Below are 28000 nucleotides of genomic sequence, written 5' to 3'. Positions count from 1 at the left end.
AAAGACAAAAACAAGGTTGGAAGTGAAAACCCATCCAAGCTTGAGCATTGGGAAGAGGGAAATGGAGCCAAGCAGAGAAGTAGGGCAGGATGAAGGAAGTGTGTCATGGCACCTGAGTCTTGGGTGATTGCTGTAGAGGACTCTACAGTGTCTTTGGATGGTCCACACTTGCCTGTGACTCATACCTCTGGAAGGAATGTTTCTGATTGTTGTAAGAACTAAATAAAATAATGCATGATAAGTTTCTTGTAATTCTTAAGACACAGCCAATGCTGTGATCACTACCTTGTCTGTCCTAATTACCAGTATCTCTCAACTACAATTTACTCAACACTCTTTATCCCCCCAGAGAATCTTGTTAAGTCTGGAGAAAGATACTAATGATATTAATAACTGTAATGAGATCAGGAGTCAGACAGAATGGAGTTCAAATCCCAACTTCGTCATTCATTAAACTATAAGCTTCATCAATTCCCTTAACTCTGACCCTTGGTTTTCAATTCTTTAAAGTGGGGATAATAAGAATAGCTTAAAAGGATACTGTAAGATTGAAGGGAGAATTCCTAAAGGGCCTGGCCCATGATAGACGCTCAGTAAATGGTGTTTTTGCTGTTATTATTTTACTATTGAATTGTTAGCCTGCAGTTCTTTGAAGACAGCTTCCTCTTAAGACATACTTTTTCTTTAGCAAAATGAAAGGGTGATGACTAGTAGTACACTCCAGTTGGAGAAGGAACCCTTAAATATAAATCCATTAACACAGGAATTTTTAAGTATTCATTCCTATGATAGCAAGGTAACTCCAGGATCACCACTACAAACTAGCTTCGGTTTTCTTCTGCTGTAAACTTAGGAGGAGCAATAAATAAGCTAAAATGTTCAGAGAATTAAGTAAATCTTGTTTTTGTTTTCCTTAGAAGAGAGATTTTTCTAAGGACTTGAAATTTTTGGATTTCAAATTTCTAAATTGAGTATGTGTGTCCTCAAAGATTAGAAAAGAATACTTGAACATCCCAGATTGTGTGAGAAACTGTGGGAGTTTCTCACATTTCTGTGGAATGCGGGGGGAGGATCTCTCCTAAGAGACTGATGGCAGCGAGCTGAGGGAATCTGGTTGAAGTTAGCCACCGACTGTCCAGAAGCATAGGAAACTCTCAGAGAGGCGCTGGAAAAGCAAGTTTCAGTTGTTCTCTTGGATGTGGTCACAGTGTGCTTTGTGGAGAGATTGAAGTATACACGAACCCAAGGCCTGGAAAATTCAGACAAGCCAGCAATTCAACGGGTCCTGGCCACAAAGATCCAGCTTCCACAAAGGACTGGTGGAGGCCACAGAAGAGATGGTTGTTAGGTGTGGTTTCCTGATGTGTTCACCACCTTCTGCCCAGGTTTGCAGCAGCTGCCTTCCTACCCTCCCACCATCTCACCTATTTGACATGTCTCCACTGAGGGGCTATTTGAGCCCACATGCATCTCTAATCTCATATTCCCCTCAGAGAGAACAAATATTTGGAAAAATTTACATATAACTTTCCTGCCCCCTGCACCCTTGTCTGCCTCATCTACGATAACTTGAAAAATGTGCACCTTTAAATTTTCTCTTCTCTGGAAAAAGATGTCACATTGCACCAAAAATGATAACTGCAGCCTCCTAACTCACTTGCTGTCCCACACCACATGGGAAACCGAGGTTACTGTTCAATCCTCTTCCTGCCGCAGCGAGACAGATGCTTTCCAGCCCCTTACGCTCAAAACCTAGAGCACTGGGTCCCAGAGACAGGCTGGAGTAGTAGCTGGAATCACAGCCAAGCCACAGATTTACAGATGTTCAATATAACCTGCAGACAGCCCACCAAAATCCCTGCAATGAGTTGGAAGGGCACAGGTCCAGCTCTGCTGGAAATGAGTCCACTGTGAGGAAAGAAACAGGAATCTTAGAAGCTCGAGATGTGCATTAGTCACAAAGGATGCTGAGGAGCGCAAAACGCATCTTTCAAGAATAGTAACTTTTCAATCCATCGCAGGCTGCTTTTGAACTTCAGAACTTCGCCATTAAAAATGTTCGATTAAGTCAGTGTGTAACTGAGCTTGTACTGCAGAGAGATGGTAAAATGTTCTCGGCGAGGGGCAGAAAACACAAATACGCCGGGAAGACGCTGGCTGAGAGGCCGAGCACGGTGCTGGGCACCTAACAGGCATTCCGTCTTATTATCCTTCTTCTGGTTGCCCTGTGTGGACACATTTGCAAGAAGCATTCCTCACGCCACCCTTTATTCCCCAAATACAGCAGATGGTTTCTGCTCAGTATTTCAAATCAGATGTTAGGCAGAGACGGAGCGGGAGCACAGAGCATCTGGATCTTCAACAAGCAGAACGCAGAGTGTGTGAGGGCTTTGGAGCAAACTAAGGAGAGCGATTGTTCAAGGGATTTACCAGGCCATTTTTAGCCAGAAGGAAAACAGCCCCTCAAATGGTGTGATTATTCTTTCCCGAACCTGCGTGGGAGGAAACGGTGCAGGCTCACTGAATGGAGTAAATGCACTACCTTTTTCCTAGAGCTAAAATTTCATATGAATTCCTCTCTTCATTATGCACGGAGAGACAGACAAAATGTTAACATAAATTTTCAATCTAAAATTTTTAAAAATAACATGTTAAAATTAAAAGTGAGAATAAAATGGGGGGAAATAATTCTAATTTAACTCAGTGTAATACTCATGTTTTACAAAAACTCAAGTGGGCTGCGTTCATAAAGCGTAAAAGAACATACTTTTATGTTTTGGAAAATTATATTTTATAAATTTTTTTAAAGGTTTTCAGGTACAGAGTTCATTAAATTGTGAGACAAAGACACGAGGCATAGAGATTGCTTCTTTTTGTCAATAAGGATTGAGGAGTCTACATGATTGCAGAGTGTCCTGTTGAATATTTGTCAGCCCATTGCGCTGCCAGCTTGTTGGTAACAATAACTCTGAGACCTCGGCGCGGGGGGGGGGGGGGGGGGGGGGGCGGTTCCTAGTCTTTCCTGAGGCTTCAGTTTGCTCCATTGTCAGGTGAAAAAGCAGGACCATATTAGCCCTGAGGTTCCCTACTGCTGTGATATTCAACAGGTATATACAAAATCTCAGATAATTAATTAATACATGTAAAGCACTTAATGCCACATTTGCACATAAGTGCAGAATAAGTGATGGTTGTTGTGATAATATTAACTTCTCAAATCCAGCACTATTGGTACAGCAATTAACTTTAAACAGTGGCTGCTTTGCCACAGAGGGAAAAGCTATGCTGCAAGCTCAGACCTAAAACTTGAGCCAGTTGGGGACCACAGAGAAGCGGAGAAGTAAGATTTCACATCTGTGCCTCACTGCCAGGCAGGAGGGGAGTGGCCCGTGATCATACCATCTCTGGCAGCATTTTCTAAGCCCACCAACAGTTTCCCTTGGAGATTGTCTAGAATAAAAATACAGACCCATAAACCTTTACTTTTTTCTCATTTCTGAATCTTTTCCTAATGTACCTAAGGATTTGCATTTCTTGGCTCTAAAAGATGTTTAAAAACATTAGATAATTCAAAGCATGTACAATTGAGAGGTAACAGTTACCTGAAGTGATCTAAAAATAAACCAATGCAAATTATAAAATAAAGCTTAAACATACAACTTTTTATTTCCTGCTCCTCTTTATTTCCTTTAGTAAATGATACCTGTTCTGTGGTGTGTCCTAATCAGAAAACTGAGACTAATCCTAGACTTCCCTTATTAACTTTTTCTTCATGTTTTCTCCTTTCCTCCCTCATACCTTACCTCATCAGTGTTTTGCCCATTTATGAGTATTCGGTGAATACTTATTGAGTCAACACCAGTAATAGTTAACAGCTATCTAGGGTTTACTATTTGCCAGAAACTGTTCTGAACACTTCATATATATTCACTAAGCATTACATATATATTCACAACTCTATTTGGTCCATTTGTTTTACTATAACACAATGTCTGGGACTGGGTAATTTTTAAATAACAGAAATGCATTTCCTCATAGCTCTAGAGGCAGAGAAGTTAAAGAGTGAAGGACTAGAATCTGACAGTTGTCTTCTTGCTGTAGAATCCCACAGTAAAAGGCAAAGGAGCAAGAGAGCGAGAGGGGGCTGAACTCACCTTTTCTAATGGCATTGATCCCACCAATAAGAGTGGAGACCTCAAACCCTAGCAACCTCCTATAGGCCTTGCTTTTAAATACTGTTACAAAGACAATGAAATTTTGACTTGAGTTTTGGAGGGAATATTCAAACCATAGCAAACTCCATCACCCCATTTAACAGACTAGAAAACTGAGGCACAGAACAGTTAAATGACTTGCTCAGAGTCACACAGCTAGTAAATAGCACAACTGCTTCTCAGACATAGGCAGTTTGACATCACAGTCCATGTACTCAACCAGTATTCTTTCTCATCTCTTTCTTTCTTGAGACATTTAGTTATAATCCTACTGCCAGAGTCAAGGTATAGCCACTCTAAGTTGAATAAAACAGTCAGTATACTGCTTCTGCAATTGTTTTTCTTTAGTTTGTACTACACACATGGTTTTTTAAAATTTGTCTCTCCTTCCCAATTTAACAGTGTGCCCTGGAGCTCCAGAGGGAGCAGAATAGCACCCCATAGAAGTAGAAAGTGACCCTCCTGCTCCTCTCTGGCAGCCTAGTGCCTCCCTGATTCCCTGATGCTCACAGCCAGCAGGATGACGGAGTGATGGGAGGGAGGAAGTAAAAGGCAAACTGAGGACAGTACAGGAACGCAAGGGACACAGAGTTGACTGAGAAACTAAGGTGAAGGACGAGAAGTTCCTGAGCGAGGTGTTAGATCACCCACACTCATACTGTTTTAGGAAGGGTGATTTATTCCCTGTTCATGGGATAGCCTAGAAGCAAGGATGTCAGTTTGTTAACTCTTCCCTTTGTCCTCCTGAGGCACAAGGGTCCTCAAACTGAGCAGTATAAGTGGAGAGATGGAGTGGATAGAGATATTGAAATAGAATTGGCCTCCATGTCTGGTTAGACGAAGAGGGTGAGAGATGAGACGAAGGCATCTTCAGAGCACAGAGACTCAGAGAACGTTAACACCGCCAGTTCGTCATAGTGAATAAGACAACAACAGGCTTTGCTTTCCTTCAGCTTACAGTCCAGTAAGGCCATGCAATAAAAAAAGCACATTAATACAATCTGTCACATTCTGCAAAGGAAGCCAGTATGTAGGATATGAGGTGAAAAGGAAGGAAAACAGGACTCTTTAGAGAAAGGAAAACAAGCAGTAGCTTCTTCATCACAGAAGCCACAGAAGCAATAAATGTTCATCAGAAAGGAATGGTAAACAGTATGAGATGCTAAGGGGTCCTTTGATTGAGCCTGAGATGGCCATTAATGGCTTTGGAGAGCAGAACCTGTAAAGTGGTCTGGGTAGAAAACTACGGGCAGGAGGTACAATAGTGAATTAGACTGGAGGAAGCTGAGAGCATCAACCCAGATCACACTTTCTGAATGTTTGGAAAGGAGAGAAATAGGAGGTTAGCTTGGAAAGGAAGCTTTGAGTGGGCTCTTCCAAGACAAGGCAAAGTTTAACTTCTTTATGGACTAACAGAGAGAAATGGTTGCAAGCAGAGGTTAAAGATGTAGGAGGGGAGAGAGCGTGGTTGAAGGAGGAAGCCCAGGGGAAGGGGGACCACAGAAGTGCAAAAGAAGGGGCTCTGGAGATGCTGTCCCCTCCAGCTGGCTGCATCTGAGGGGTACCACCACCAACCTCCAGAGAGAGAGAAAGAGAGAGAGAGAGAGCAGTGTACTAGGAGCAGATCCACAAATAGTCTGTTATCACAAATTCAATACACAAACAGTATTTGAAAAGTCACACCAGCATTTATCTGAAGAAATCAATAAAAAGTATTAAGTGGCACTGATTTTCCCTTTACCATCGGAAACAGGAAAAATCTAATAAGGTGCCTGGATAGACATTACTTAAATCAATTACCAACAAATAATTGAATTTATTTGTAACTACAACAAAATAGGAAAATCACTTTAATTGCTTCTTTTAAATAGATGTCTCTCCATAGTAGGTAATGCCAAAGCAAGAGGGAAATAAAAGCAAAGGTAACAATATTTATTGAACATTTACTATGTTCCAAGTGTCTCAAATTAAATACAAGCTACTTTTCCTCTTGTGATACCCTATTAAGTAGATATTATCACCTCTTTTTAGATGGAACTGCAATTCAAACATGTTAAAGAAAAGTTCTCCTATAAACTTTTAGGTGAAATAAATTGAATACACATGTGTAAATATCGAATTGTCTCTCTGGTGTGAGAAACTGAAAGTGAAAATAAAGACCAAAAAAATATTAAATATAGTGAAATAGAAAGAAATTGTTCAAAATTATACAGAATGTGAGATACTTTGTGAACACTTAAAATATTTTAAGCAAAAAATGGAGGTGTAGTACTATTAGGAAATGAGCTGAGAGATCAGCAAATGAAAATATATTCTTTTTAGATCTCATGCACAGTGTATTTACCATTGTTATTCTCTAATAATTTTTGTTATGAAAAATTATTCTTTCATAGAACAGCTTTTATATTTTCTTTATTAATATCTGTTTGTGTTATATTAAAATAAAATTTTTTTAAAAAAAGAAAAGTTCTCCCAAATGCTCACATTCGGTTAAACTATCTGGCATGACAATCTCTAGAGCTCCATTTGGTGCCCTGTCCACTGTAGAAACCCTAGGCACTAAAAAAACATCCTCAGGACATATTGTCAGAAAGATCCAGTCAGTCCATCAGTTTACTCATAGTCACTTGTACCAAACATGATCTTAGATGCCTTTCTTGCTTACAATCCCCCCACCTTCTCTCTGGCAGTTGTCTGGACCTTAACCTTTACTGAAGAGGTAACCCAAGTAAGTGGCTTGATGGCACCCCATGTCAGCTGATCACTGTTCAGTGAATGTCAGACCCAAGGCCAAGGGACATCAGACCCAAGGCCAAGGGCCAGTCAGTTCTCCTCTAAGAAGAATCCAACCCAGACATGGAGAATGCACTACCTGTGGTGGGCTCTATAACTAACATCATGCAGAGTTGAAGTTTGAGCTAGTGTAGAACCAAACCATGAGTAAGCTCTATAATGGGATTAAAAGCAGGAAGTATGAACAGGGCAGAAAAACCTATGTTTAAAGAGGAGAATGGAATAGAAACACAAAGACTCAAAGTATCAACATGCTCCCGTCTCTTTGGAGTTCACCTGTACTTAATCTTGGGCCCTCCTTGCCCATGACTTTGTCTTAAAATAAACTCTACTTTTTAAGGAGGTGCCTGCTGCTAGCAAGAAAAGTTGTTTACTAATCACCCATTTAACCCAAAATAATGTATTAATAATGTAATAGCATTAGCTAACATTTATCACTGTACATTTTAAGTGCTATGTACTCATTAACTCATTTCATCCACACAGTAAGGTGTTAATTTTGTCTTCAAAACTCCAATGTGAATTCGTTCCTTAGCACAGTGAGAACCTATTTTCACCCCAAAATAAACTACTTTGCTCATGTTTCAACTCAAAGTTAACTCAGATCTTAAATCTGAGAGGGTTTTCTAACCAGTCTAATTGGCAGGTGGGGAATAATTCATTTCTTTTTTCAACTACAGAAACAAGCTGAAAATAACCACAGAAAACAAAATTTATTCCTGAACCAAAAATTAAAACTTAATAATGTGCAAGCAAATTGCATTGAGCTTTTATCACATTTTGCCCTTGCTGAACATTTTTGGCTCCAGCAGCTGCTCCATGAAATGTAACTGTCACTACAGTGAATAAATAAGCAACTATTGCTGCAATACAGCTGCCCTGTATAACAGCATTAGGGTAAACCCTTTAGTGGAACCATAACCCAGAAGAGAGCTGCAGTCTTACTGAATACAAATGGGATTTTATGCAATCTACAGCAATCTCCTTGAGATTCAAGTATATGTAAGAGGGCAAAGAACTTCACAGTAGACATTAGTATTTGGCCTACCTGATAAGCTTTACTGCTTCTGGGAATTTTTCTGAGCCTAATTTCACTTTGATGCCTCTACACCACCCTACCTCCATGGCCACAGCCAGCTGATCCAATGTAGGCCAACCAGAGCCTTCCTTGGGAATCAGGAGGGAATCAGTGTTTAGGACTGGAAGACTGAAAATAAAGAAGTTGGGGGCTAGTAGGCCATGTTTTCTGCCACAGAGAAGGAAGCAGCATCCAAAGAGAGAAGGAAGCCAACACTGAGTGACAAAGAACTCAGGTATCTCAGTATACTATTTCCTGGGATAAGCTATATCACTGTTCTCCTCGTATTTTATTCTTCAATTCCTTCTTTGATTACCTTAGGCCAGTGATGGTGAACCTTTTAGGGCTTTCAATGATAAAAAAGCAGCTGGCTGAGGCACGCATGCCATAAGTTAGCCACCACTGACCCAGGCCAATAAGCCTCATTCATCTGGATTGCTTTAAGTTTCAGCCACTTTCATTTAGAAGTCCTGATACAATATCATCATTTACTCTCAATTTCTTGGCTATTTTTAAGAGAAGAAATGCTTTCCATTTTGCACAGAAACTTAAGTAATCACAATATGCTTTTCTTTCCATTGTTTCCATCATCCACAGATGTGTTGACACTGTAGCAAGGACCACCATCTTAACTGTGCCATGCTAGTAGCAAAACACTGTTGGCAAAGCCTGTGAGAATGCACTGATGGCTAGGAAAGCCATCGCAGAAAGAGTTTAATGGGTCTTTCAAGCTTTCATCTTTGTGGCCAGTAGTACCACAGTGAGAAACAAGCGAGTCTGAGTGTTAATTCTATGCTTATGCTCATAGCATTAGTTTATTCAATATTCCAGACATAACTCAATGCCAGGGGCCCAACCACACACACTTGCCATGCAAGCACATCTAAAGAGAAGGGAATTGGGCACCAGAACTTCTACCTTCACAGGTGTCCTTTGAAAAAGACTTTTGTGTTTTGCCAGCCTTTAACTATACTTCAATTTTTTTTTTTTGGTACTGGGGATCGAACTCAGGTCCTTGTACTTGCGCAGCAGGAGATGAAACCACTGAGCTAAACCCCCAGCCCTATACTTCAATTTAAAAAAAAAAAAAAAAATCATCATTGTTTAAACACATCATGCCAGGAGGCATGCCTAGACTCATTTGTCTTTTTGTAGAACTCTAAGTGAAAGTCTTCTTTCTATCCTGAGTGCCCCATTGCATTTGAATTTAATGGTTCTCGCAGAGGGAGCAAACAAATCTCTCAAGCACCATAGGTGTGACCACTGCCCAACTGCACTGTTGCCACAAGAGAGCTGACGACAAACACAGAATCTCACCTCCACCCCAAATCTACTGACCAGCACCTACATTGTAACAAGCTGCCCGCATGATTCACAAGCACATTTAAATTGAAGAAGCTCTGTCCAGGTATATTTATTCAAAATCCAGATTCTCCGACAATGGCTCTAAAGATTCAGATTCTTCAAGTCTAAGGATGACTTCAAAAATCTACACTTTAATCAGGCAAATTTAACAATTTTTATTCAGGAAGCTACTGGAGCACACCTTGCAAAATATCAGGACAGGATAGTTGATTATAAATCCCAAATGTCCCTTACTACTGTTTAAAGCAATTTTTTTATTCTTCTAGATCTTTGAAGCATTAAGGGAAGATAACACTGAGAGGAATGATTTGATCCTCTCATAGAAAGCTGAGTGTCAAAGAAAACAGCCATCAATCCTGCCTTCTCACCACTGACCATGTTTTCCTTCTGAGTGGAACAGGAAAGAGGACAAGAGTCAGGGAGCTGAGATGGGGTTGGGACTGAGCAGTGGCAGCACATGGGGAAATATGGGGAGCAGAGCAGTTCATCACCACAGGCTCCTCATCATGGCTGCCTTGAGGATTATATTTCAAGTAAGATAAAATAAGTGAAATCTATGTGAAGGAAACTTAAAACTGTCCTGAGAGACTCAGGAGAAGATTTTAATAAGTAGAAGGCATATATTATTCCTGGGTAAGAAGACAGTATTATAATGTATCAGTTTTCATTGTTATTCTAGAAATATTTGTTTTAAATTCACAAAATGAAACTTAAATTCACAGGGAAAAATAAGCATGTGTGAACAGCCAGAGGAGAATCAAGAGGGTTACAGCTTTACCAGATAGGAAAACACAACCTAAAGCTATAATAATTGAAATATTTGCCATTGACACTAATCAGACCCTAATAAACACAGACAATTGGTATACTATAAAATAAATAATAAATAATGTATTACATAAGTATGTTTATTGACTAAGTAACTATTTGGAAAACATTAACAATGTTGAATCACTGGAACAGCCATTAGCAAAATAAAATTGCTATTAATGCAAACATAAATTACAGACAGACCAAAACTTCAAATAGAGCACAAAGAATGCTAAAATAATACATAGGTGAATAGTTTCTTACTATTATCCAAGAATGGGAAAAGCCTTTCTAAAAATGAAGTAAACCTCAGTACTTATACAGATATTGCCAAATACATACAACTTAAAACATTGTCTCTGAAAAAAAGTCAAAATAGAAATTTTGGGCCAGGGATTTAGCTCAGTTGTTCCGGCTCCTGCCTCACAAGCGCAAGGTCCCAAGTTCGATTCTCGGTACCAAAAAAAAAAAAAAAAAAAAAGTCCTTGGTAAAATTGGAAAAAAAATTTGCAACACATGAAACAGACTTCAATCAATTATGAAAAAGAGAATAACACTGGTGTGAGAAACTGAAAGTGTAAATAAGGACTAAATGTATAATAGGTCATGTGAAATAGGAAGAAAAGGGTCAAAGGGGAAGGAAGTGGGAGGGCTAAGGGAAAGGATAGAAGGGAATGGGATTAATATGAGAAAATGGAAAAATAGGAACAAAATTTTTGTAAATAGGGAGGGCTGGAGGGGTTGAAGGGAGGACTGGGCAAGGGTGAAAAACAAGAACCAAGAGAGACTATGTAAAGGTGCAAATTTCCAATGATGAATGTCATTATATTATATACCTAAAATGTACCAATTATTAGAATGAATAATCGATAATGTAAAATAGGAATAAATGGTCCAAAGGGGTAGGAGTAGTGGGAGGCACAGGGGAAAGGAAAAAAGGGAAAGGAAAAAATGATGAGAAATGGAAAAAATGGAAATAAAGTCTTTGTAAATAGGGAAGGGTGTAGGGTGTGAAGGGAGGGCTAGGAATGGGGAAAAAATAAGAACCAAGATGCATTATGTAAAGGTACAATTCCCAATGAGAAATGTAATTGTGTTGTATACCTACAATGTACCAATAAAAGAATTTAATACAAAAAAAAAAAGAAGAAAAAGAGAATAACAGAAAAACAGAGAAAAGTCATGAGCAATTTATACTAAAAAAGTATAAAGGCCTATAAATATATGAAAATATATTTAATGTTTATGATTCATAATTAATAAATGCAAATTAAAACAAAAGAAGGGCACCATTGCTATAGATTAGCAATGACTTTAATAGTTTCATAATACTTAATCTGGAATCCCAGGCATTTTGGGTGAGATTATAAATTGGTAAAAAAAATTGTGGATGCCAATTTGGCAATATTAGCTCAAGTGAGAAATGGTACGCCTCTGCAAGGGATTTCTCTAATGAAAATATTTGGTTACATGTGCAAAGGTAAGTGTAGAAGGATATTTGTAACGGCAGGAATCTAAAGACAACCTTGCTCAGAGGACGAGGTTAAATACTTTACAGCTCATCCATTCCATACTATTACACAACCATGAGAGAGATCGAAGTGAATCTGTATGTACTTTTGTGGAAGGATGAGTAAAAAATAGCAAATGACAGGGGCAGCTAATTTCAGAACAAGATATATAATCTTGGATTAAAAGCATCGCATCTAAAAACAGCCTGCTCCAGCTTGCAACCAGCTCTCCTACCATGAACTGCATGACCTTAAGTGGGGTACTTAATCCCTCTGTGCCTCAACTTCTACATATTTAAAATGGGATGATAACAGTATTTATTACATGGGACTGCTGCGAGGACTAAATAAAGTAGTTTTATAAAGCACTTAGCACCTGACTCAAAATAAGCACCTACCCAAGAAACTATTCACAGTGGTTATCTCTAGGAAGTAGAGCTGAGTTTGTAACTAGTCTAGGACTTTTATTTTATAGTTTTCCATACTGTTTGATTTTCAACTCAAACATATTATTACTCTTACAATAAAAATTTCTCAGTTTAAACTTAAAGAAATATCAGAAATTGATCTTAAAAGACTTTTTTATGAGTACTTCATATTAGTCACATTCTCAATGTTAAATTCCCCTCAAAATAAATGTCTATAGTCTTTCCTCAAATAATAAAACCAAATAGCAGCTCTCCAGCATCCGTAAATCTCGCACTACCCAGGCAGACAGGAGGGCTGAATTTGCCCGGTGAAGGATAACAGCAGTGAGTCGTGAGGCTTTAGTTGACTTATTTGTTGTTATAATAAACCATTGTTCATTCATTCTCCAAAGTATATAAGACAGACTGACCTTGGCAGCATTCTTTAGAGTGAGAGGACTCTAAGCCAAATATCTAATCATCAGAATCGAAATCTGATTTCTGGATCATCAGAAAAATCTGCCTCTTCTGCTGCCAAATGATCCTCCCGCTGACCACACTTTCAGTCAATCAGAATATAATCCTATCACAGGTAGTGAGTGAGCAGGAGGATTGCATTTTGTTTCATAGCTGGTCTAAACATGATTACGGCTTTCATCACAGAGCCATATCATCGAGTCAATAAGGATTTTCTATACTGGCTTTTCATGTTGCATAGGCTGTATAGAGGAACTTGAGTAATTCCAATTTGCTGCACAAAACCCAGCTCTGCAGAGAATAGCTTAGTACCTGTTCACCTTGGCTTGTTTAAGATAAACCATGGTGCTACTTGCCAGCTCATAAGTACATTTCTCTCATTCCAAATATAACAAAAACTCATCTATTCTAATTCTACTTAAAAATAAATTTCTCTTTTCAAACAAGATTTTAAGACACTTGTGTTACTCAAGCCATGGATGCTGTGAAAATCACACTACCCATGCCATTCTTTGCACATCCTTCCATTTCTTTAAAACATATAACAGTCTCTCTTTTGGATCCCATAGTAGATAGCATAGAACATAGTAGCCCCACAGGATCTTTTTTAATAAAAACCAGCAACATTCAACTACCAAAATATTCTTTGATCTCAAAACTTTTCTTTAGGCCCAACAAGAAATGGACCCATCATTTTCTGCCCAAAGTTCATGACCCTAGAGCCTGCTTTGAAAAGATGAGCTAACTCTGTAGGTAATATTTTCTTGAAAAGTCTTATAGCTTGTCATGAAGAATAGAAAAGATCTTAAGCACTCCCAGAACAAAGAGAAGAAGCATATATCGTAGTCACTTTTGTGAAATAGGTAAATGCTTGTTCAAGCATTCAAGGGGAAAAAAAATCTGGAAGAGAAGAAAAATAAGTGTATCAGGTACTGTGGGATGTTCTTGATATAACAAAATACCTGAAACTACGTAACTTACAAGGAAAGAAGATTATTTTGGCTCATGATTCTGGAGGCTGGGAAGTCTGGCAAGGGCCTTTGTACCCCTTCACTGATAGAAAGCAGAAGGGCAACTTCACTTTATAACAAATCCAGGGAAAGCAAGACCTCACTCCTGTGAGAAAGGCACTAATTCCCCCTAAACTTCCAATCACCTCTTAAAAGCTTCAACCCCCAAAATACCACAACAGCAATCAAATTTCAACATGAGGCTTGGAAGGGAATGACAAGAGTCAAATAACAAGTGCCACCCCAAGAACTTTCTTCCTACCACCAACTTCTCACTCATTCTTATAGACAAATTTCACCAGGCAAAATGCAAATACTCCGTACTGAATAACAAAAACAAAAACTCCCAATGGATTCCATGTTTCTGTCCAGCTGTTGCACTCATTTCACAGCAAAACTTCTAGAAAGTTGCTAGTGGCCACCATCTCCACTTCCTCCTCTCCCAATCTCTCTGCACCCCAGTCTAATCTGATTTTTGTCTCTGTCACTGCACAGCCACTCCTCTTTTCCAAGGTGAACTGCCTGATGCCAAATATAGTGATCATTTTTCTGACTTCAGCCACCTAAACTTCTTAAGCACCACTTCTATAAAATACAATAGTTCCTTCTTATGGTTTCAGTTACCTGTGGTCAACCACAATCCAAAAATATTAAATGGAAAATTCCAAAAATATACAATCCATAATATTTAAATTGAACACCATTCTTAATAGCATGAGGAAATCTCATGCTGTCCTTCTCCATCCCTCCCAGGATGTGAATCACCCTCCTGTCCAACATATCTACAGTGTACCTGCTACTTGCCCATTAGTCACTTAGTAGCTGTCGTACTGGTTACTAGATCAACTATAATGGAGCTTGTGTTCAAGTAATCCTATTTTACTTAATAATGGCCTCAAAGACCAAGAATAATAATTACTGGTAATTTTATTACAGAATATTATTATAATTACTTTATTTTATTATTGCTGCTATTAATCATTCTCTGTGCCTAATGTGTATATTAAGCTTTATCATAGTTGTGTGTGTGTAGGAAAAAACCATAATGCACATCAGTTTTGGCACTATCTGTTGTTCCAACTTTCCAATGGGCACATCACACATATAAGAAGAAAAGGCCTACTGTATACTCTTATCATTTATGATACCACAGTAATGTGGATTTCTTATAGAACATGAAGGTTAACTTTTTGGTCTCATTTACCATCTCATCATCCTCTAATTCTTCTCTAAATCTGGCAGATTTCACATTAGGTCTAAAGACTCTTCCTGATTTTGTTTGGTTGGTTTTTGTATTGTTGTGTTTGTTTTTGTGGTTCTGGTGATTTAACCTAGGACCTTCCACTGAGCCACATCCCCAGAACACCCGCCCCTTTTCAGTACTTCATCCTGAGCTACATCCCTGTCCCTTTTTATTTTTATTTTTTCATTTAAAGACAAGGCCTTGCTAAATTTCTAAGTTGCCCAGGTTGCCATCCTCCTGCCCTAGACTCCCTGATTATTGGTATGCATCATCACACCCAGCTCAGGTGCCTCTTTTCTATCGTCTCTCATTCCCTTGCATTCGTGGCTTTAAATACTATTCAAATAGTAAAAACTTACCAGGGAGACCTCCGGCACAAATCTTTCCTTTAAAATCTAGTTGGCTATCCAACTGTTTGTCTGATATTTCTACACATAGGTCTTATAGAAATCTCAATTTTAATGTATCCAAAGAAAACTGTTAACTTTCTACCCCAAACCCTGCTCTTCTTCTAGTACTCCTTTCTGTCTCAGAAATGGCATTTTATGTGCCCAGTTTCTAACTCAAAACCTAAAAGTCATTCTTAACCTCTTTCTATCATTGTCCCCTATATCGAATTATCAAGTTCATCAACTCTAACTCAAATCCATTTATCTCTATCACCATTCCTTCTTCCCCAACCTAAGACATCACGTCTCTCCTATCTTCTCAGTTTCCTACTTATCTCTCTGCCTGACAAGAAAATCTTTTAAAATATTGCTCAGATTATGCCCCTCTCCTGTTTAAAACATTCCCATCATTCTCTATCCCTTTTTATGCTTCCTTTCAATCCCTGTGTGACTTGGCCCCTGACATGCATGAATTCATCTTTCTCTCTCTAAGTAATCCACACACACTGGCATTCTTTCTATTTCTGGAATACATCAAGCTTTACCTCATTTCAAACATTTGTACTGTGTATTCTCCCTGGCAGGTTCTTTTGAATCTTCCTGAGAGACTGCTTCTTTCTGGTCACTCTGTGTCTCAGATTAATCGTAACCACCTCAGAATAACTCATCTAAACGTCATAAAACAGCTGTCCAATCCCACCTCCTTTTGTCACTCTCCATGAGTGACATACTTTTTCATTCCCTCATAACATTTATAACTATCATAACTATCAGAAATTAGCATTTTTATGTATTTGTCTTTTCTCTGACTCCTTTGCCTTCATTAGAATATACAGCCAGTGAGAAAAGGGTCATGGCTATTTTAAATTTCTACTCCCAAAACAATGTTTCACATATAATAAGAGCCTAATAAATATTTGTTGAAAAAATTAATAAGTGAATGAATGACACTATTAATACATGTGTGAGCTTTGCACCCATTCATTTAATCATTCTAAACATTATCACATCCTTTATTGTAATGTTCAATTTTGAAGCAAAAAAAACAGTCCAGTATGCCCTTGCCCTGGAGGAGGGTCATCTCCAAAACCCAATTCCCTAAAGACTAACATGGAAAAACCAAGTGAAGTAGATAAAGGAGAAGCAAAGTTTCAGATCTTTATAATTGTGGCATTAAATAATTACCTGTGGGTATTTGGAGAGCTCAAAAAGGTAGCTTTCAATGAATGTTGAAGATTAAATTCAGACTGAAATAATTAGGAGGTAATTACTATAGAAAATGAAATTACTGTAGGAACAAGGTAACTCACTTATTTGGAAATGAGAAGGAATAAAAGGCTAAAGAAGTAACAGAATCAAGAGAATTCTTTGAGTATGGTAAGAGCATAAACTGTACACATATGAAAGGAGAAAAGGAAAGAGGGAGAAAGAAAAGGTGAAAAACAAAAGATGAAAAGAAGAACAGACAAGATATCATGGGAAAGAAGAAAAGAAAAAAGAAATCTGAATCAATAATCAGAGATGGAAAAGACCAGGGGCCCTGTGAAGGCTGGAGAGAAGAACACAAAATGAGGACCCTGAAATGAAATGAAATCTCTGCTAGAAGTGAGCTTCTGGGATCCAGCTCAACGAGCTTGTACAGAATGTAGTTGGCTTTGTATTCCCACTTTCTGGAGTAACAGATTCTTCAGTCAGAAATTGTGAGTGACTTCTAGAATACAACAGAAAGTTCCAAAGTGAGGTACCAGATCACAAAACAGAATTGTCAAAGTGATGCCAAAACCCAGTGAGAGGACTCCAAACCCATCCAGTGTTTATGCCTTATGAAAGTGGAGTTGGGAAAGTATTTTGAAGGAGAAACTCGGCAGTCAATCCATTGTTCCCTGCCCCTCCAGGGTAGTAGTGGGGCTCTCCGACGTTTCAGCTCAAACTCACCCAAAGGTGTTTCAACTAGACCACTGAAAGGTGGAGAGCTTGTACATATCCCCTGTATTTCTGGGGCAGGTCCAAAAGACTAGTCCTGATGCACTTCTGAAGAACATGGGAATGAAAAGCTGGTGCTATGGAAGAGCAGAAGGCTGTGTGTAACAGGTACCTGTACCCCACCAACAGCAGGCATTTCCCAACATGGACCCATGGCAAGTGCTGCCCCAGAACACGACCTGGAAGATGGAAGGACACCAGTGAAGAGTTTTCTGTATACTTAATCCCTGGAAAACTAGGGGGGAGGAGATATTGACCACTAGGAAAAATGTGCTTCTCAAATTATGGTTAGGAGTCCTAGCACAGAGCTCCTGAGGATTCAGGGGAGCTGGGACATAGGAGTTGCCTTTGAACATCTGAGCCCAGAAAATGCAAAACCATTCATGACAGTACCATTCAAATAAGAGCTGTCTGTTCTCACTTTGCCCACCTACTCCTTTGTGCTCTAGAAGTGAAGGGCCAGAAGCTGTAAGTAACAAAAGAGAAAGAGGTGACCATTGTTCTTTCTTACTGAGGCAGCTCCTTTCACCAAAAGCAGACAGAAAGGAGAATATTTAATTTCACTCAAGTTAGGTTTTACGTAGAACTGAGTATTCTAGTTATAGAATATAGTTTAGAGAAGTCATGGAGTCATCTATAGATCATTTTTTGATCTATAGATCAAAAGAATAATAATAACCTTATCTAAAAAAGTGGAGGGCCAGGGATGTAGCTCAGCGGCACAGTGCCTGGCTGGCAAGCTCAAGTCCCTGGGTTCAATTCCCAGTACCAAAAAGTAGGAAAAAAGAAAAGTGAAGGGACAGTAAGGGAAGAAAAAAAGAAAGAAAAAGAGTAAATCTTATAAATCTGCTTAACATTTGTTCAGGGTATTTGTTATACCCCATGTAGCCTGCCACATAGGGTATTCAGTATGCTTTTGACCAATGATTAATGCAAATAAAATAATTTTAAAATACCAACTACTGTATATAATATTTAACATATCACTTTTCACACATTTTTATGCTTCATTTAGTATTACCTCAGGACTATGATGTAGGTACTATTAATTTCTGTTTTATCCATGGGGAAATAGGGACAGAGAAGTACCTCATAAGGAGGATCTATGAGTTAGAAGAGTCACTAGATAACTGAGTTCCAAAAAAAGTGGAACAGAACACAGGCAGTAATGAGGAGAGCTAGGGATTGCACCCAGGCAGCCTGACTAGAGAGATACACTTTTTGCCTCTATGTTTTTCTACCTTTTCAAATTACCAAACATATATTATGTGCCTGATGGTGGGGTGTTCAAAAACAAGCAAACCAGATATTGCCCTGTCCTCAAAAAGTTTACATTCTAGAAAGGGAAATTAAATAATAAACAAGCAAGTAAATCGACACCAGAGTCACAAAAGAAGTAAACAGATTGCTCTGAGGAAAAGGACTCTTTTAGGTGACATGCAAGCAGACCTAATGCTATGGCTTATATCCAAATGTCCCCCAGGGGCCTCGCATGCTCAGAGGTAGGGCCTTTGGCAGGTGAATGGATTATGGGGGCTTATAGCTGGCTTGTTGTGAAGGGGTGGGATCCAATTAGAGAGGCAGGCCACTGGGGACGTGGCCTGGAAGGGCTTTATCTCCCTCCTCACCTCCTCCCTTCATTCTCCCTGCTTCCAGTCTTCTGCCAGTCTTCCGTGCGTGCTGTCCTTCAACCATGCCCCTCTGCCATGCCTTCCTGCTTTGAAATCAGCCTACTATGGACTGAAATGTGAGCCAAAAAAATCTCTCTTTTCTTAAATTGTGGGTGTCGGGTATTTTGTCCCAGCAAGGAGGTGAAGTAACTAAGACACATAAAGTGTGGGAAAAGCAAGCCAGCCATGGAAAGTGGATTTTAAAAATCTAGTAAAACATCAGACATGCTTTAAATGGAGGGAAGTTTGACCGAGATTAAAAAGTGATATGCTTTATGTCCTATGCTTTATGAAATGACATCAACATTTACTTAAGGAACTGAAAGAATGAGCCCCTATGTGCACACACCCCTTTCCACCACCACCCCCCAAGCTGGGATGAGGGTCTGAGGGTCTGTCTGCCTGCTCCTAAGAATTTTTTTTTTTGGTACTGGGAATTGAACTCAGGACCTTGCACTTTCCAGGCAGGTGCCAGAACCACTGAGCTACATCCCCAGGCCTGCTCCTAAGAATTTAATGAGCCCTTAGGAGTCTGCAACGGGTCCTTGTACTTTTTCTAGCCGGGGGAGCATCCACAAACAAGCACCCAGCTCAGAGTTTGCTCCTGTTTTCTATTCATTTGGGGCCTAAGAAACACAATTCAGGGGTGGAAAGAGAGGCAGAGAGAGAAATAAGTTCAGGGTATTTGTTATACCCCACTATTATGCTACATTTGAAATGCAAGGGGCACCATTCTGAGAACAACACCATGCAAGCAACTCTCGTGGCTGGGAAAGTTTCTTGCTATCAGTTTCACCTGTACCTGTCTCTGGGACTTAATAGTGTCTTTGCATTTGTGTGTGTGTGTGTGTGTGTGTGCACATGCGTGCCTGTGTGCGCATGCACGTGTATGCATGTGCATGAGTATATTTCAACTTTTTAAATTTTCTGAAAAACCTGAAAGTGTGTTTACACCTCACACTTCTGAGACAACTTCCTAAGTGACTGCACTTTGTGTTAGGAGGCCCACCCTGGATTACTCTACGTAGAACAGCATTCACCTGTGGATACGAAGCTAGGTATGAGCAATGAGGGGAGATTTCTGGGGGAGACCATACTTACTCATATCTAAAAATTGGAGTTGGAGAGTAAAAGCCACCTCTGCAGATAGAGGATGAGTAGAGCCATATGATGGAAAATAGAAGGACATATCCTTGCTGAAAAGGCTAACTTACAGGTAGAATACAAAATCAGTAACTAGCATATTTATTTATGAGAACCCCTGTTTAAAATTTCTCTTTTCTGCCAGGTGTGGTGGTGCACGCCTATAATCCTAGCGTTCAGGAGACTGAGGCAGTAGGATTGCCACAAGTTCCAGGCCAGCCTGAGCTATGTAGCAAGAACCTATCTCAAAAAAATAAAAAGCAAAAAATAGAAATAGAGCTTTTTTAAATGGGAAGGGCAACAGGAGTTGGAGCAGGGAGGGATGAGGGGGAAGGGGACAAAAATTAAGATGTGTTATATACATGTACAAACTTCCCACAATACATGTAATCATTATGTACTACAAACATGTACCGATAAAAAATAAGTAGATAGATAAATAAAATAAAGTTTATCTTCTCAGATGAGTTTTCCATGGAATGTGGGAAAAGTCATAATTAGAGCCAAAGTGAAATATCCCATCTCTAGCCTAAAATTTCTTCGAGTCAGTAAAAGCACACCTGTACAACCCTGTGAGGGCGCTGTGGGACCAAGAGGTGAGCAGCAGGAAAGAGTGTGCAGCTCACAACCTCACTCTGAAGCTGTGTGGAGGGACCTGCATTCCATGGGGGATCACGGGGCCCTTGAGCAGGACGTCTGGGGAAATAGGCATGGGAATTTGGCGGAGAACATGAAGATGGGGTGGAAAATTTGAGACCACATGTGAGACAACATTCTCCTCTCCTAAATCTTTAGAGGGAGAGAATCCTGTGGGGGAAAAGAAAAGTGAATATTTGAATCATCTGACCCCAGACTCATATTTGAAATGTAAGTTTCTATTTTAGCCCTCTCAGGACAGTGTGTTCTTTGGCACATAGTTCTTCTCTGGCAAGAAGCCAAATATCTAAGTTCACCTCTCCCCAGGGAAAGAAACCTACTGCTCAGGCCTCCAGCATTGTTTGCCATTGCCAAATCCTGAAGCCTCCTTAGGGGAGAAAAGGGGACTGGCCTGAGGAGTCTTTGCTTTTTGTGCCTTTTATTTGGAACCAGGAAGAAATGGGGCCCATAATTTAGTGCTTTCCATTTTTTGGTGGATTGAGGGGAGGAGGTTGTTGTTGTTGTTTGAGACAAAGTCTCACTATGTAGCCTAGGCCTCGAAGTCACAGCAATCCTCCTGCCTTAGCCTTCTGAGTTCTGGGATTGCAGGCGTGCACCACCATGCCCAGCTCTTCGGAATGTTTGTGTGTACATTTGTGTGCACACGAGTGTGTGCTTCAGTGTTTTCTTTTCCTGCTAAGAACGTAATAGACTCAGTCCAGGTTGATGACTTTGTGATCTCTAACATACACATATTTCCTTCTTTACCAGTGGTACAATAAACATTCTTCTCACTAAAAGTCCATGTTTCCTACGGATGGGTTCATCCCCATAAAACATATATTGACAAAGGAAAAGTAACCATTAGGCCTGTCAACTTCATATGAATAACCTGGAAGCTGAGCAAATGGAGGCTTCTGTATACTAGCATATTTTGTTCTTTTACAAAGGATCATATTTAATGTTCTGACAAGGGGCCAATCTGTTCTCAAATCAAACCCGGTCAACCTTTACCTAAAGCCTTACATCCCTGGGCCTTCTGGGCTTCTGCGTGCTCATATGTCCCATACAGTGTCAAACACCCTGGTGGCACTCAGCAAAAAACATCAAAGTCTTAACAGTAGTTAGATTTTAATTTCATTACTTTGGATTTTAACCTGCCCTCTAATTAGAGGATGAACTGAGGAAAATCTGATTACTTTTCCAATATGTCTTCATGTGGCATTCTTGATTATTGTCGTGTCGCATTTGAACAACTCATATGGGCTTCCTGAACGTGGATAACAATCATGCCTTCCAAACAAAAGCTGAAGTAATGCCCTTAAATACAAAAAAAGGAAAATTGGAGTTATGTGTGTGTGTTTGTGTGTATGTGTATGCGTGTGTGTATGTGTGTGTGTATGTGCATTGTTTGCTTTGTTTTAGTCTGTTTTTTTTACTAGAATTGGCTCCATAGGTCTCTGCTCTATCATAAGATTAGTCACACTGCATCACCCAAGCAGCCAAAGGTGTCCAAAACACACCTCGTCTGGCCTCGGTCTTGTAACAATTCTCTTTTGTTTTACGAGACCAGACACATGACCTTTCCTTCAGCCAGGAGCGAGTCGGTAAATAGATTACTTGATTGACCTAGTATGACAGTGCTGTGAGAAATGTACTTAGAATATATTTGGCAAGTTAGAAGTGGCACTGCCCATTAGGAGACTATGATGTTAATTGGGGCCGCCATCCAGGTAGGGAAGCTGCAATCATATGTTGTAAAGGCTTGCTTGGATCGCTTGGATGGAGATGGCCTTACAGAGCCATGTGGGACCTGAGAACAACTCGCAAGTCTCAGCACTTAACTCCTGTGACTGCATTTCCAAGAAAGGTAGGAGACTGGGTCCCCTCTTACTGCTTGACTGACTCCTGATGGCCTCATGGATTCAGGCAAATGAGGGAAACAAGGAAATAAGTGCACTCTGTCTCTCTTCACAGTCAACCCATCCCTGTTCAAACCAAAAGCACCATATCAAGCGGAGTGAAAGAAATACAGGTCCTTGTATTTCTCTACATCAGATATATGAAATAAATCCCACGAAGAGCCAAAGAAAGAGTACCATTAAAATGTAAAGACAAACACTGGTACCCTCTAGCAGGAATTTTAATGGCAAGTTGGGAAACAAAAGCAGCAATGAAAGGACAAATTCTTACCAAATCTTTACAGACATTTCACAGCTCCTCAGCCTCCTTCTATGAACTTAGTTAATATATTGGATTTATTATCAAAATGTACAAAATGAGATTCCATAAGTTTGAAATCTATGACCCATGAACAAACAAAGGCTGCAGCCAAAGGATTTCCTTGTGAAGAAGGGAAAAAATGCTAAGGGAGAGACACCTGCTTACCTAGAAATTCAAAGATCTTTCCCTTGTCCTGCTTTTCCTGAGATACAAGATGACTCTTCTGCTTCTAAGGAGGTCAAAACACACAAAGGAAACAAGTCCAGAGGAAGGATTATCTTGTATACAAACCTTTTTCCTGAGATTAAACTAAATAATCCGTGGGTGCAAGCTGGTGCAAGACAGCTAAACATTCATCCACCTCCTCTTCTTGTCTGTAAATGAAGACACATGTAAGTGACTTGGAGGAATTAAACCCAAGATCCCAGCAAGGCAAAGTGCAGACAATTTAAAACCCAGTACCTACAGCTGTGGAGAGATTTCTGATGGACTTACCTAAGAAACAATTATAAATGAAAGGGCTTCTCAGGTGGGGAGATTTTTTTTTTTTTCATTTTTCAGAAGACACACAGCCAGGAAGTCTTTTCACCAAAAAGTAGATAGATCTATAAAACCTTCTTTAATCACATCATTGATGGATGCAGCAGTCACATTTGCAAAATTGGAGGACAGTATATCTCCAGAATCCACTGGGATCTACGTAGTAGAGAAAAAGAAAAACTAGCTTGAGCTAAAACACACGTGGTTGATGAACTCTGCACTCTTTAAAGTTTAAATCAGGGAATGCATAGTGAATCCAAAGGCTGTCTGCTTCCAAGCTAGATGAATACGAATTCAAAATGGGGTTCCACCAACTCTAGTTTTTAGCCTCGCTGAGCCAGAGCTTCTTCAATTTTAAAAAGACAGGCATATCAGCAGCTTAAAATTATTATAGAGCCAGTGCATGAATGTGCACTGGTCAAATTATTGTATCTTGGTCCATTTTGAAGAATTGTAGGCTGAAAATAGGAAAAGTAAAATTTTCCACTTTCTATACCAGGTAGTGAATAAGGTAAACAAAGTAAAGAGAACAAAATACAGTTAAAAAGACAATACCCTTGGAGGAAAAAAAAAAAAAAAAAAACCTGAATTCAACTCCTGGCTACTTCTACTTTCATCATTCTGCTTTCCTGATTGTCTGAACCTTCGCTTTCTCATCTGAAAACTGAAAAGTTTTAACTAGATGGTTTATCTTTGGGCTTTTTCTGGCTTTGAAGTTCTTTGACATCACTGATGGTTGTTATTATTGGCAATGGCAATGTCACTGTATAGATACTTATTTACAGCCTGATACTTTGGTGTTAAAAACAGGAGCATATAACAGTAACATGAAAAGTTTCCAACAACGGACTGCTTGATGTTTGAATTCCCAATTTGTCATTTACTACCTCAAGGACCTGGAGATTTAACCTTTCTCTGTCCATAAGTCATTTACCTTTAAAATGAGGCAAGTTATTGTTATATCCTCATACATTGGTCAGGAAGACTTTGTGAGTTAATCATAGAAAAGTGAGAAAACAGTATCTGACACACCAGAAGCACTTGATAAATGATAGCTGCTCATTGTTCGTAGTGGTGTTATCTAATAAAGAAGATGCAATAATCACTAAACACAGTGGTTTTACCAGCTTTGGATTTAAAATATCATGGTTTTGTCTTTGTATAAATGAGTGTTCAATCAATTACCTTTTTATGTGCCTGTGGTGCAATCAGTCCCCATCTGATTCACTGTAAACAGCCAGAGCAATGACTATCCCTACTTCTGTATCCCAAGCAGGCAGATGCAGGGACAGTTCTGAGTGTGACACAAATCTCTATATACGGAGAGAAGACCAAACCCAGAAAAATGTACTGTTAAGCAATGTCATAATATGTGAAAAGGTCAGACAGCTACACAAGCATTTTGCTGAGACCTGAGAAAACCAAACAAAGGTTTGAGTGCAAAACACATAACAATTTCAAAGTAAAGGACACTTTGAAAACTTTAAAGAGACACTTTCTGAATACTACAAAACCTGAGAAAAATCTGCTTTAGCATATCATAACCCAGCAGCAATATTGTCTAAACTGTTAAAACCAGTGATAGGTCTAGAGCAGATTTTTATGCAAACTAATCTAATTTGTGTTGGCAACAGAAGTCCTTTATTATTATTATTATTTCTAAAATATCCTTAATGGCATTTTAATTCTTTATCTATATCTGTGAAGCTCTGACCTCACCAATCATGGTCAGCCATAGTACAATTAGATGAGGTGAACACCTGGGATAATCCCTGCCGTGGACATAGCCTCTGCCTGCAAGGGATTTACATTCCAATCCAAAAGCGATTATAACCCAGCACAAGAGGTAGTCAGGAATGACCCTGTGTGTTGCAGACACGAAAACATCAATAAGGATTCAAGGAAATGGACTCTTTGTTAATCAATAAAGACTCAAGGAAATAAGGACTCTTTGTTAATGTGTATCCAGGGCTGGCTCATCAACAGTTTCTTTCCTTTTAGTTTTTCCTAGACTCCCCCTTTAGTTCTACTTTTAAGTTTTCTCAACACATTCTTCAAATATTAGCTGGCTCTAAGTCTACGTGTAAAAGCAGTTTGTTGCTGATCTGGAGAAACCATTTCAACTTTTTCATATATTTTCTTTGGCCTTCATCACTTAGAACTTTATGTTCTTCAAATTCAATTAATTAGAATATTGTAGTTTAAAATAATGGAGGCTTTCTAAATCTCTTAATAAAATATTCTTGAAAATACAAAAGGAAATCTAAACAGAAATTCAAGAATATCCAGAAAACAACAAAAGTGAAATTATAGCATTTGAGACCCTATGGTAAGTGGCTACAAAAGAAGTGAAGGATTATAATAGCCTGAAATTCCTCTGTGAATAAAAAAGAAAGAAGAAAATGTGCAAATAAGGCATCCAAATAAGAAAATATAATATAAGCCTAACAAAAGCAGAAAGATGGAAAATGAAATTAGTGAACATAAGCAAAAATGAATGACTTGGAAAAGTAGAAAAATAATGCTAGACAACAAGTTAAAAACTGGTTTAAAATACCAAAAAAAGTAAATAATTCATTAATGACTCTAATAAAGAAAACATAGGAAAGCAAAATCATGCAAGATAAAAACTCAGAATGGTAAAATAACTCACATTCAAAGAAAATTTGAAGAATCACAATATACTTTCAAATTTCACATAATGGATAATTTTCTAGGAAAATAAGTTACAAAGGCTGTCAACAGAGTAACCTTGATGGCTGAAAGAATTAGAAAGATACTTCATTTTTCTCTCTTTAAGTGCTTCCCTCAAGCTCAGAAACGAGGGGTGGGGGGATGGACAAAAACTATGCCACTGCCTTTCTAAATCGCAGGTGCTGCTAAAGCATGCCAAGTGGCTACATCTCTCTTTCCACATCCACTTGAAGACTACAACTCCAAGAAAATTACAGAGCAAATCTAAGGTATTGAGGGAGGAAAGAGGAAAGTGATCTGATTCATCGCATTGTACCAATCAAAGTCCTTAGATGTTATGGAGATGAAAAGAATCTGGGACAAATTATATGTTTGTTTTCATATACCTCATCACTTCAGAATTATAAAAGATCTAGAAATGCCAGTTACAAAAGGACATCATACTTCTGTTCTGCCATGATACATTATTCCCATGGTGAAGGAGGTAGGCTACATGAAATTTCCCAGTTCCCACTGTCCTGAGAAGTTGCCATCAGCACTCACAAGAAAAGTTAACCAGGCCAAAGACACCCCAAATGTTATTCTGACAAACATCAGGGTGTCAATCTCATAAATCCTCTGGACTCAAAATGTATGGATCCTTCACAAGGATTAGGGTTGAAAGATAAAAATCAAAATTCTCTTTGCTAAGCAAGCAAAGTCAAAGCAAAGTCTACTCTGACCTTTAGAAACTCAAAATGCCCATATATCTTACAAAATGTCTTTACTGACGAGTTATTAAAATAGAGATAATAACAAACAACTTTTATTTTGGTGTCGGGAAAGATCCCACTCCTTCTTCCATCACATATTTTTCCAGGTTAAATAACTGTGTATGTCCAACCTCTGAACTTGGGCCCTCAACCAGTCCTGAACTGAAACCTCTAAAACCATGAGCCAAAAATAAAATTCTTCTCTGTAGGGCCGAGGATTTAGCTCAGTGGTTTCGCCGCCTTCTGCGCAAGCACAAGGACCCGAGTTCAATCCCCGGTAGCAAAAAAAAAAAAAAAAAAAAAAAATTCTTCTCTGTTAGACTGTGGGTGTTGGGTAGTTTGTCCTAGTGATAGGAAAACTAGTACAGTTTTCGAATGTTTGCGTTTCTTCAAAATTCATGTCTTGAAACCCAATCTCAATGTGATAGCATTAGAAAGTACAACTTTGCGAGGTGATTAGGCCATGGGATTGGAATCTGCCTAAATCAGACTAGCGCTTTATAAAAAATACCCTTCTACTACATGAGGACACAATGAGATGGTATCATCTATCACTTAGGAAATGGGCCCTCTCCAGACACAGAATCTGCCAGAATATCAACCTTGGACTTCCAGCAGCATTGCAGGAAAAGATTTCTATTGTGTATAAATTACCCAATCTATAGTATTTCATTATAGTAACCCAAATAGACTAAGACATGCTCCTTCTTGATTTCTGTCTATAGCAAACTGATATATCCAAAACAAAAGCAGTTTCAAGTACCAAGCTTTTTCAAAACAACTGGTAGCTACAGGTATGTCTTAATGTAGATATATTGTGCTGAAGATTTTATACTTTTCCCAATATATTGCCTCTTTTCCCTTCTTCACTTTAATCTCTACCCTAGGAGATCATCTGTATGAACTACATCAACTGTTCCATACCTTCTGAATCTTGCCTAAACTGAACCAAAATAGAGCACTTGTTGGAGACTGAAAGGAAAAGAGTGATAGCCTGCTCCCAGCAAGGTCACTGAGATAAGGTTGTATTCATCCACCAAGGAGGCTGACAACACACAATTC

The 28000-nt window shown here is 39.1% G+C and overlaps 1 long non-coding RNA gene across 3 annotated transcripts in view; it reads right to left on the bottom strand.

The window, feature by feature from the left end:
* Window positions 1-28000, bottom strand: part of LOC101697564 (uncharacterized) — a 433033-nt gene that overhangs the window by 159621 nt on the left and 245412 nt on the right. For 2 of the 3 annotated variants that reach the window (XR_015452003.1, XR_015452004.1), the window contains 3 exons: window positions 23448-23648; window positions 23244-23326; window positions 21929-22049 (listed from right to left, as the gene is read on the bottom strand). This is a non-coding gene — a long non-coding RNA (uncharacterized LOC101697564). Of the gene's footprint in view, window positions 1-21928; window positions 22050-23243; window positions 23327-23447; window positions 23649-24677; window positions 24806-28000 lie in introns of all 3 variants that reach the window. The other variant, XR_015452005.1, reaches the window with a different exon arrangement.

Source organism: Heterocephalus glaber, unplaced genomic scaffold (assembly GCF_053883595.1).
Source record: "Heterocephalus glaber isolate CG9 unplaced genomic scaffold, H.glaber_assembly_v1.0 deba00001442, whole genome shotgun sequence".
In the NCBI taxonomy this organism is placed as follows: domain Eukaryota; kingdom Metazoa; phylum Chordata; class Mammalia; order Rodentia; family Bathyergidae; genus Heterocephalus; species Heterocephalus glaber.
Note: the sequence above shows the minus strand (reverse complement) of the source record. Positions and strands in the feature narration are given on the sequence as shown.